Source organism: Scyliorhinus torazame, chromosome 5 (genome assembly GCF_047496885.1).
Source record: "Scyliorhinus torazame isolate Kashiwa2021f chromosome 5, sScyTor2.1, whole genome shotgun sequence".
In the NCBI taxonomy this organism is placed as follows: domain Eukaryota; kingdom Metazoa; phylum Chordata; class Chondrichthyes; order Carcharhiniformes; family Scyliorhinidae; genus Scyliorhinus; species Scyliorhinus torazame.
Genome location: NC_092711.1, coordinates 116,601,629 through 116,611,449, shown reverse-complemented (window position 1 = coordinate 116,611,449; position 9,821 = coordinate 116,601,629).

Here is a 9,821-nt window from a genome sequence, read left to right as displayed (position 1 = left end):
ATTGTGCAACTTAACTTCTATTGCCTGGGCCTAATGCAATAAACTAAGGGAATGGACCAGTTGTAATTGTGCAACATAAGCAAAGGACCATTAGATAAATAATTGAGTACTTAATGTTACAGCAACATTTATTCTCTTCACAGCGGCCACACAGTAGCTGCAGTGTGTAACATCGACGGGATGCACTGCAACAACTCGCCAAGAATTCTTCAACAGCACCTTCCATACCCGAGACCTCCGAGAATCACAAGGGCAGCAAGCTCATGGGAACACAATGCTCTGCATCCTCCTACACATACAGCTCTCTGGGGCAGAAATTGGTCTTGGGCATTAGAAAAGAAGAAATTCTAACTGAAATCTAATTCCGCTAACTGCACTGAAAATGAATATCAAATGTTGCATCGCACACACTGTAGACACTATACATCCCGTTTCAGGCTGTTGCCATATACTGATTTCTTGTCCAAAATATGTACTTAATATATTATATTTCCATCTCAAAGACATGTGGAATAATGCGCCCATAGTTAAAAACAGAGGCATCATCTGGTGCATTAATAAAAGTGAGCAGTTCTCGGAAAAAATAGGCAGATTCAGGATCAAATATAGAATCCCTATAGGGCAGAAGATCACTCGGTCCATAGCATCTGCACCTACCTATGAAAGATCACCCTCCCCCATCCCCCGCCCTTGCACCATGACCTGCGCAATTTTGAATGGCCAATAAACTTAACCGACGCATCTTTGGACTATGGGAGGAAACCGGAGCACCCCGGAGGAAAGCCACTCAGACACAGGGAGAAAGTGCAATCTCGGCACGATCGTCAAGAATTGAACCCTGGAGCTATGAGGCAGCAGTGCTAACCTCTGTGCCACCGTGCTGCCGGCACCATAAGCAGAGACTGGGTCTAGTGCAATCTAAACTGAGTTCTGGTCTAGCGGAGTGTCGACTGATACAAATTGAGACATAAACAATGCAGCAATAAGAAGGATATTGTACAATACAAGAATAACAGGCAGGGCCTACTGTTGTGTAAACAGGGACATGTGCAGGTGCAGCATTAACTAAAGCAGGATTGACTTTATTAGAATCTAACTATCTAGTAGAGTAATAACTGAGACAGAACCACATGTGATGCAAACAGAATGTTGTTCCAGTTTACGATGCACAGATAAACGTTCTGATGCAGTAACGATTGTGACGCATTTCTTGCCAGATTAACCCAGACATGGGTCAGTGCGTCATAATTAATGATTTGTAATATAAACAGGGTGTGGGCTGGTATATTAACAACTGATATTCAGCCGAGTGCAGGAAAACTGAGAGAGAGCCTGTTGCAATGTGATAGAGACACGGCCGAGTGTACTTTAAACCGAGGCGGGGGCTAGGTGAATGTAAGCTGAGCGATATGTTTAAAATGATTTAATAGGATCTTGGCGTCACCAGTAACGTCAACATTTGATGCCAATTCCTAATTGCCCTTGAGAATGTGGTGTTGAGCCCTCTTATTGAACCATTGCATCCCATCCTGAGCAAGTGCACTCACCGTGCTGATAGGAAGGGATTCCAGGATTTTGACCAGTGACAGTGAAGGAACAGAAACATAGTTCCCATCAAGATGGTGTGTGACTTGGCGGGGAACTTGCAAGGCCTGCTGTTGCAATGCATCGGTCGGGGCCTGGTCCTTTTAGATGGCTGAGTTTGTGGGTTTGGAAGGTGCTATAGAAGGAGGCAGTTGCTGCAATAGATTCTTGAATATCGTTCACGCTGCTAGAATTGTACACCCGTGATTCAGGGAGTGAATGTTTAAGCTGGTCGATGGGGTGTTGTCGAGACGGCTGCTTTGTCCTGGATGGCGTCGCGATTCTCTCGTGTTGCTTGAGGGGCACATGTGAGACAAATGGAGAACATTCAGTTAAACTCCCGACTTCTGCCTTACGATGATGGATCTGGTTTAGGAAGTCAGGAGGTTAAAACTCACCGCAGAATTTCCAGCCACTGAGCTGCTCTTGTAGCCATATTATTTAAAAGAGTCTTCCAATTCAGTTATTAATCAATGATAATCCAGAGGATGCTGATATTGGGGGATTCAATCACGGTAGTGTCATTTAAAATCCAGGGGAGATGGTTAGAATCTCCCTTTTTGGGATGGCCATTGCCTGACACTTGTCAGCCCAAGCCTGAATGTTGTCCAAGTCTTGCTGTATATGAAGACAGACTGCTTCAGTATTAGAGGAGTCGAATATGGTGCAGAACATTTAGTAATCATCAGCGAACATCCCACTTCTGACCTTATGATGAATTGAGAAGCTAGGGCCGGGGACATTATGCTATGGAGACTATATGTGACAGGGTGATCCTTGACACTTCTCATGAAGTTGCTGATGATCGAATGCGGACTGACAGGGAAATAATTAGCCGGGTTGGATTTTTCATGCCTTTTGTGGACGGGTCATGTTTGGCAATGTTACACATTGTTGGGTACATGCCAGTGCTGTACCTGTACTGGAGGAACTTGTCTGGGGTGCAGCCAGTCCTGGAGCACAAACCTTCAACATTGTTGCTGGAATGTTGCCAGGGCTAATGCATTTGCAGCACCGTCTGCCATTTCTTGATATCGTGTGGAGTGAATCAAATTTCCTGAAGACTGACACCCATGATGATGCAGACCACCGGAGGAGGCCGAGATGGATCATCCTCTCGGCACCTCTGGCAGAAACTTTCAGTCTTGTTTTTTGCTCTGACGTGCTGGAGTCCCCCATCATTGAAGTGGGGGATTTTATTGAGGCTCCTATGCCGGATTTTTGTTTATTTATTCATTAATATTCAGGACTGGATGTGGCAAAACTGCAGAGATAGATCCTGTATATTGAAAATAGGATCACATTGATTGTGTGATATAAACATTGACAAGTACTGGTGCAGTATTAATTTAAACAGACTGTTGTGTATTATAAACAAAGACAGAGTCTAGTCTGACAAAAATGCAGATGAAGTCCAATTTAAAATTAGCAGAGACAGCAGTAATTATTGAGGCAATGGTAATGCAAGGCATCTCGATTTAAATTCCATCTGCTGGCCAAAATTTGCAATTGCAGTTACTGTGAAAATGTCGCTGTCAGGTATAATCTATGATGTTGATGTATCCATAATCCATTTCCACAAATGTAATATCACATCGCCTTCTGCGGGAGGTGCCAACATTTAAAGTGTAACTAATTGCAGGTGTCGCTGACTGATTCTCCCACATTGAGATCAGCACCAGAGCAAAGCGGCTCAATTCCTGGTCATGCATTTTTGTTCATCTTTGTTAAATAGAGAAATGTTTACCTGGGCGTTGTCTGGAGTCTATGGGAAATGTAACATTCATCTAACAAACATAGTGTTGGGGAGAGTTTATTGATTCATTATACCACCTGGAAAATGGTTGGGGCCATTGTCTCCGAAGGTTCCCAGGAAGTTAACATGGGATTTTAATTTTAAAGGTGAAATGTGGGTGTGCGTGTAAGACAGAGAGAATGCGTGTGTGAGAGACTGTGTGTGTGTGTGTTTGTGTGAAACACATGTTGCGTACAACTAAATTTCACAAAGGTCACGGCATCCTTCTATTTCCAATAGATACACAGCAAATAGTTCCACAAATGTTGCACCTGAAGCTACCAATTGTCTTCTGGGTTGTCATTTTCTCGGTTTGTGTCTATTTCAAAGCTGCTAAATCCACTGGTCCTGGTGGTTCACACCAGCCCACCGGAGGTGTCACCGTTATTTTCAGTTTGCAGCTGGTGACACCCAAGTGTGATGATCAATGTTTAGGTTCAGGGACATTATGTCACACTTGGAAGAATCATTGAAGCGGAATATCGGGCTTCCCACTGGGTGCGTGGCTCCGGCTACTTCGCAAAGTGGAAATTCCTTGGTCGTGTGACCATGTCACATTTAGGGACCATACTGGAAATGTGCAAACCATCTATTTTTAATTGTCTCAAAGAGACTTGCAAACTCTGTCTTTGAGAGAACTGCCGCATTTCTGATTTTGTCCTGCCAGTAAATATCCATAATGCATTGCGGACAACAAAGATGAAATTGGCTGAGCTATTTTTCTTGACAGCTGTAAGTCGTTGTTTCACATCCATACAACAAGGTTCTGAGAGCTCGGGCCTTATAAACCATCAGCTTGTTCCAAAGGGTCAGCTTGATGTTATTCCATGGACATTCAATGAGTAAAACAAAGGTCGGATCTGCTTTCTCCATGACAGCATCACATTCTACTTCAAGGCAGCCTCTCAGCGCGTAAACTCGGCAGCAGAAATTATCGCCTGCTCTTATTTTGTGTGACCATTGGCGAAAGTGCAACACCGTGTCCCACGACCACGGTTTTCCTCATACTACTCATTAGTAAGGAAGAACAAGTTACAGGCACCGGAGACATAGTTTCTGTAGATGATGTTTTGTTTGGATGATTCCGCGTAGAGGAATTCTCTGTGGAGGATGTATTGTGATTATGTCTCCGTTTTGATGACTGGAAGGTTGTAGAGGTTGCAGCCTGGCCTAGTGTGCAAGTGGACGTCATCCATATCTTCAGGGAAGGCGAAGATCAGCAGGATGCTGTCCAATAAAGTTGGGTGTGGGTCACGGTCCTCTTTCATTCAATTATTCACTTAGAATCTGTCGGAAGTGGAATCATCAATCTGTACAGTGTTTTGCCATGGAAAGAGTGAATGAAACAGTGGAGCTTTAGCAGACAGCCAAATGTCTCCAAGTCGTATAGTCCCTGCTCCGCTGACGGTGCCGAACGTTTATTGAGATTGATGAAAGTAAGATGAAGGGGTGTGGCAGAGGGAGCAGATCATGTCCAGAGTAAATCTTGCGACATGAATACCGCACCTTGCTTCCAGCTACATTCGGCCTGCAAGCAGATGAAGTGTTTAAAGTGTGAAACTAGCAAAGGCCTTCCCAGTGCTGCTATGAGTGAGATATGTCAATAGTTGCTGCAGTCTCCTCTGTCCACTTTGCTTTCACATATTGGTTATGATTTTGCATCATGGATCTCCTGTGGGATGGTTTATATCTTCCAGCAGAGAAGGAGAAGGCCATAAATGTTCAGAAACATAGTAATTATATTCACAGTTTTTCATTTATTTATGAACATAAATAATTAGATTCACCAACTACCATCGTTTCACAAAGATTACAACAGTTTTAAATTAAGTTATACGGTGTGGCCGTCGCAGGCTCGCCATGATTTATTGCCCATCGCTAATTACCCTTCACAAAGTGGCGGTGAACTGCGTGTTTGAACCTCTGCCGTCACTCCAGTGCAGGCACACCGACGATGCTGTTAGGGAGGGAGTTCTAGTCATTTGAACCAGCGACAGCGAAGATTCGGCGATATATTTCCAAGTCAGGGTAGTCAGTGATTTGGAGCGGAATTTCCAGGTGGTGGTGGTAGAAATGAAAATGTCTGTACCTAATGTGACGTTATTGCACCTTTAAATCCCGATTTGTTATTACACTGTTTTGGAAAGTAATTCAAAGTCTGCAGCTGTCCACTGAGTTTCGGGTATTTCTGTTTTCACATTAATATGTTTTTAGTCTGGTGTCTTCATTAATTTGGGTGAGGACATCTTGAGTGACTTGTACATGAAATGACCACATGTTCCAAATATTACCGCCCCTCCTCAACGTAATCATGTTCCCGCTTTCTGTCATTGAGATGAAGATTCACCATCAGCAGAGAAGAACACCAGCACCACAGGAGTATCTCCAGTTTCCTCCTAGTAACGCCCAGCTGGTCTGTTCCCAATAGTCTGGGGATAGAATTCACACAGAAAATCTTCAGCCACCGATTGTATCATTCTGACACAATTTATAAAGGACCAGCTTTAATTTGTGAAGTCATCAAGCGCAAAACTGAGAACGTAGAACAGCATCTTTCAGGACCATCTAGCCATCCATCCATCAACCCCATTCACTGATTCCTCAATCAACATATTTAGGCATCCAACCAACATCCATCCCTACATCAAAGCAGTAATCCTTTTATCTTTTGGTTGGGTGGTGGTGGGGGAGTATTAATGTCATTGAACCAATAATGCAAAGGCTCAGGCTAATTCTGTGGGAACTTGCGAACAAATCCTACCATGGCCGGTGGGGGAATTTGAGTTCAATTAATAAATCTGGAATATAGACTAACTGTGTCCATGGAATTCCCTCTGCTTCACCAATGAAGGAAATGTGACATCCCTCCCTGGTCTCACCTACATGTGGCTCCAGTCAGACAGCAACATGTCTGACTCTTCAGTTCCTTCTGAGCTGCCCCAGCAAACCACTCAGTTCAACAGCAATTAGGGACAGGGAACACATGGTGGTCTTGCCGGTGAGTCCCACATTCCATGGAAGCATGTAGGAAAAAATACAGAATATACATGTTGATCTGTTGCAAATGGGCCCCTGTCTGACAGTCTAATTGTATTTCTATCCATCATCACAATGTTATGAGATGTGGGAGAGATCTCCAGCCGGCTGTTGTTGCTAAGAGAGGCTAGAAAAGCTGGATAACTCTCCTTTCCTGAGATGGGAACAGTTCAGATAGGTTCGCAATTTAAAACGTAAAATGATGTCCAGTACTGTTGCTGGGTAGATTTGTTTATAAATAGTCCTCATTGACAATGTTAAGAGTTTGAAGCTGGCTTGCAGCCAAACGGTCAGTACTGAGGAAACAGATCTCTGAAGAAAAATCCAGATGTTTCCTGTAAACAACTTTGAACATTCGAGCCTGCCTGCTGCAAGCGGTTGGATTGCTGCCAAATACTGTGTGGGGCAGATTAGCCTGAATATGAATGGACAAAATGGGATTTATCCATTCAAACAATAAATGTTTCAGTCGCACATGAAGTAAACGTTTTAAATGGTGTTCCATCGAAATAAATATATTCAGTGAATGCTGTGATCACGCTGAGATTAGACGCGATCGGAACATTGTAAACTGACCAGATGCTATTTAATTTATATTAGTTCCGAGTAAAGGTCACTGTAGTTATTGAAGTCCGTTTGTTAAAAACCTAATGAAGTGAGAGTGCGTGGTGTTGATGGACCCAATCCACAAGCCCAATAAGACGAGGTACTTAAATAAAATCATAAAACTGCCTTGAACCCGCCTGAATTCCTGGAATATTCTCCGAGTTGTTGACTTAATTTAAACGGAGGCGTCTCTTATCCCTGATTAGCACCGTGTTCTGTGCAGTTTAATTTGTGCTGATTTCCATTATTATTTAACAGTCGCTCTCATTGCTGCCAATGAGTGGAGAAATGACCAGTTCATGACCTGCTTCAGTGGAAGATAAAACATTTATTCTTGTGATATTGTGTAACATTCCGCAAAATCCTGATATCCTGTGTTCCCAACATAGCGAATGTTAGACAGCCGGTGCTCAGTGAAATTAGCGGCATTGATTTGGATGCTGAAGGAGAACTTTGCTGATCGCCCTGTCCGTTCTGATTCATTCTGTCAAATGTTAATGTCAATTTTATGTTTGCAAGCGGGTTTCTTTTACCGCTAATGTTCACAGGACTGTCTGAGGCTCAGGGGCAGTTCCAGAAATGTAAGGAGAGTCATTGTGTAATGTTAGGAGCCTTGTCTGCAGACCCGCAATGCTCAGTGATAGCCATCCGCACTGCAAATGGAATCACCTTGTTCATTCCCGCATTCCGACATAAATCGTCAACAATTCCTCTGATAAATTATACTTTATTTGCAAATGGAATGGGGACCCGGAGTGTTGCAAATCAGACTGACACACAACCTATTCCCTGACAAAATAATTAGTCTTTTTAAGATCATCTCAATATATTGGAGGAGAAATAAAGGGACTGAATTTGCAATGGAATAGTTCTTTTCTTAACAGATGAGCAAACGTAATTTCGCAATGAGGACATTATAAAGAATCAATTAAGACAAACAAATATCCCGATACAGATAAATGTCTATTAAATAATAACCTCCAGTAAATCTCTGGGCCCATTCTGTTGGGGTGGGGGGGCGGGGGGTGGAAGGTGGGACGTGGATCCAGTCGCCGCCTCCACCAGGGAATCAACAGGCGGCGCCTGGAAACCCGCCCCTTCTGCCGGGTATTTAAATACCGCTCACTGGGACCCGAATCCAACAGTCCGGGAGCTGGTTTGTTCACTGAGTTCCTGACACAACCATTTCCCCCAAATGACCAGAAGGATGAGGTGGGCCATTTCTCTCAGTTTGTTGCTGACTTTCTTATCCCGTGAGTAGTTTTTATTGTCCAAGCCTCTCACTGTTACTGTCTCAGTGTTAGTCTGTCTCTGGAATGTTCCAGACTCACCAATCATTTCACCAGCATTAATCCTCGGGCTTTTTGATATTTTTTTACAGGTGTCCAGTCGGATGTTGTGTTGACTCAGCCGGAGGCAGAGACCGGGCGTCCCGGAGGCTCCCTGAGACTGACCTGTAAAACCAGCGGCTTCGATCTTGGCAGCTATGGCATGAACTGGGTCCGCCAGGTTCCCGGACAGGGGCTGGAGTGGCTGGTTTACTACCATACTTCATCCAGCAACAACTACGCCCCAGCAATTAAAGATCGATTCACTGCTTCCAAAGACCTTTCAAACAGCATCTTCGCTTTGGCCATGACGAGCCTGAAGACAGAAGACACCGCCATCTATTACTGTGCAGGATACCACAGCGAGAGGAACCAGGGCTGGACCCGCACAAGAATAGCTCGAGAGGGAATTCAGCAACTTGCACCTTAACCTGAAGGTCAGTACTTGATTCAAATGTAATTATTTATGTCAGTGATCAGAGTCAAAACACAAGCTGCTTCTTACATAACTGACACAGGGAAAATTAAACAGTAAAACCGAACAAACCAATCGATTTGAAAGTATTAGCTTTTGTCTGTTGATGTTTACTGTTAACAGTTTCAGCAAATGCAGACTTTGATATAATCCTCGTTTTATTATTTCTGATACTTGGGAGAAAGACTGTGTACATTGGATTTGATAAACTTCTGCCGAAATTGTAAATTAGATTAGAAGTAATCGTCTATTTGAAGTGAATATTGAGCGGCAGGACTGAACAGAGAGTGAGTGCAGTTTTTGTGCGGGTGTCTGTCACTGTGACTACAGTGGGTCACAGTGCTGTGCACAGCGACATCCTCATACAAAAACCTCAAAGAAAGAGTTTGCTCAAGTTGGTGTTCAGGGCCACAGCAGGATTGTCAACTTAAATGAGGCTTAAATAAAACAAAATATTAGTTTGTGAAAAGGTATAACAATCTTCCACTTTATCTCTGTTGACCGACACGCTAAATGTGCCCCGAGGGTTTAAAAGTGTTCCGATCCTCTTTATAAATGTAATGACCAGGACAAGCTGAAATAACTCACCCATTCGCACTTGGAAGAGACAGAGTTAGTTTTTTGAGTGAACAGTTAAATTAAATCTCTGTGTTTTACAGTTAACAGTCTGCCGCAGTATTTGACACGCTGTGTCTCACTGTGATAACTGGATCACAGCAGTTACTGTCAATACAAAAAGCCCCTCAGCACTAATTAACTGAGGCTGGCTCAGTGCTCGCTTTTACAATCCAACTTTATTTACAGTGAAGTATTATTCATGTCCAGCACTGACAAAATGACAATAATTAATATGGAAATCTGTGACAATTATTCACTCGTTAGTTGGTGATTTCAAGAACATGATCATGTGTTACTCTGAAATATAAAACATTTGGGTCGTTTCTGAACAGCAAGCGATCTCCACAAGTACAATTCTAGTTTAATGAAAATGTACCGC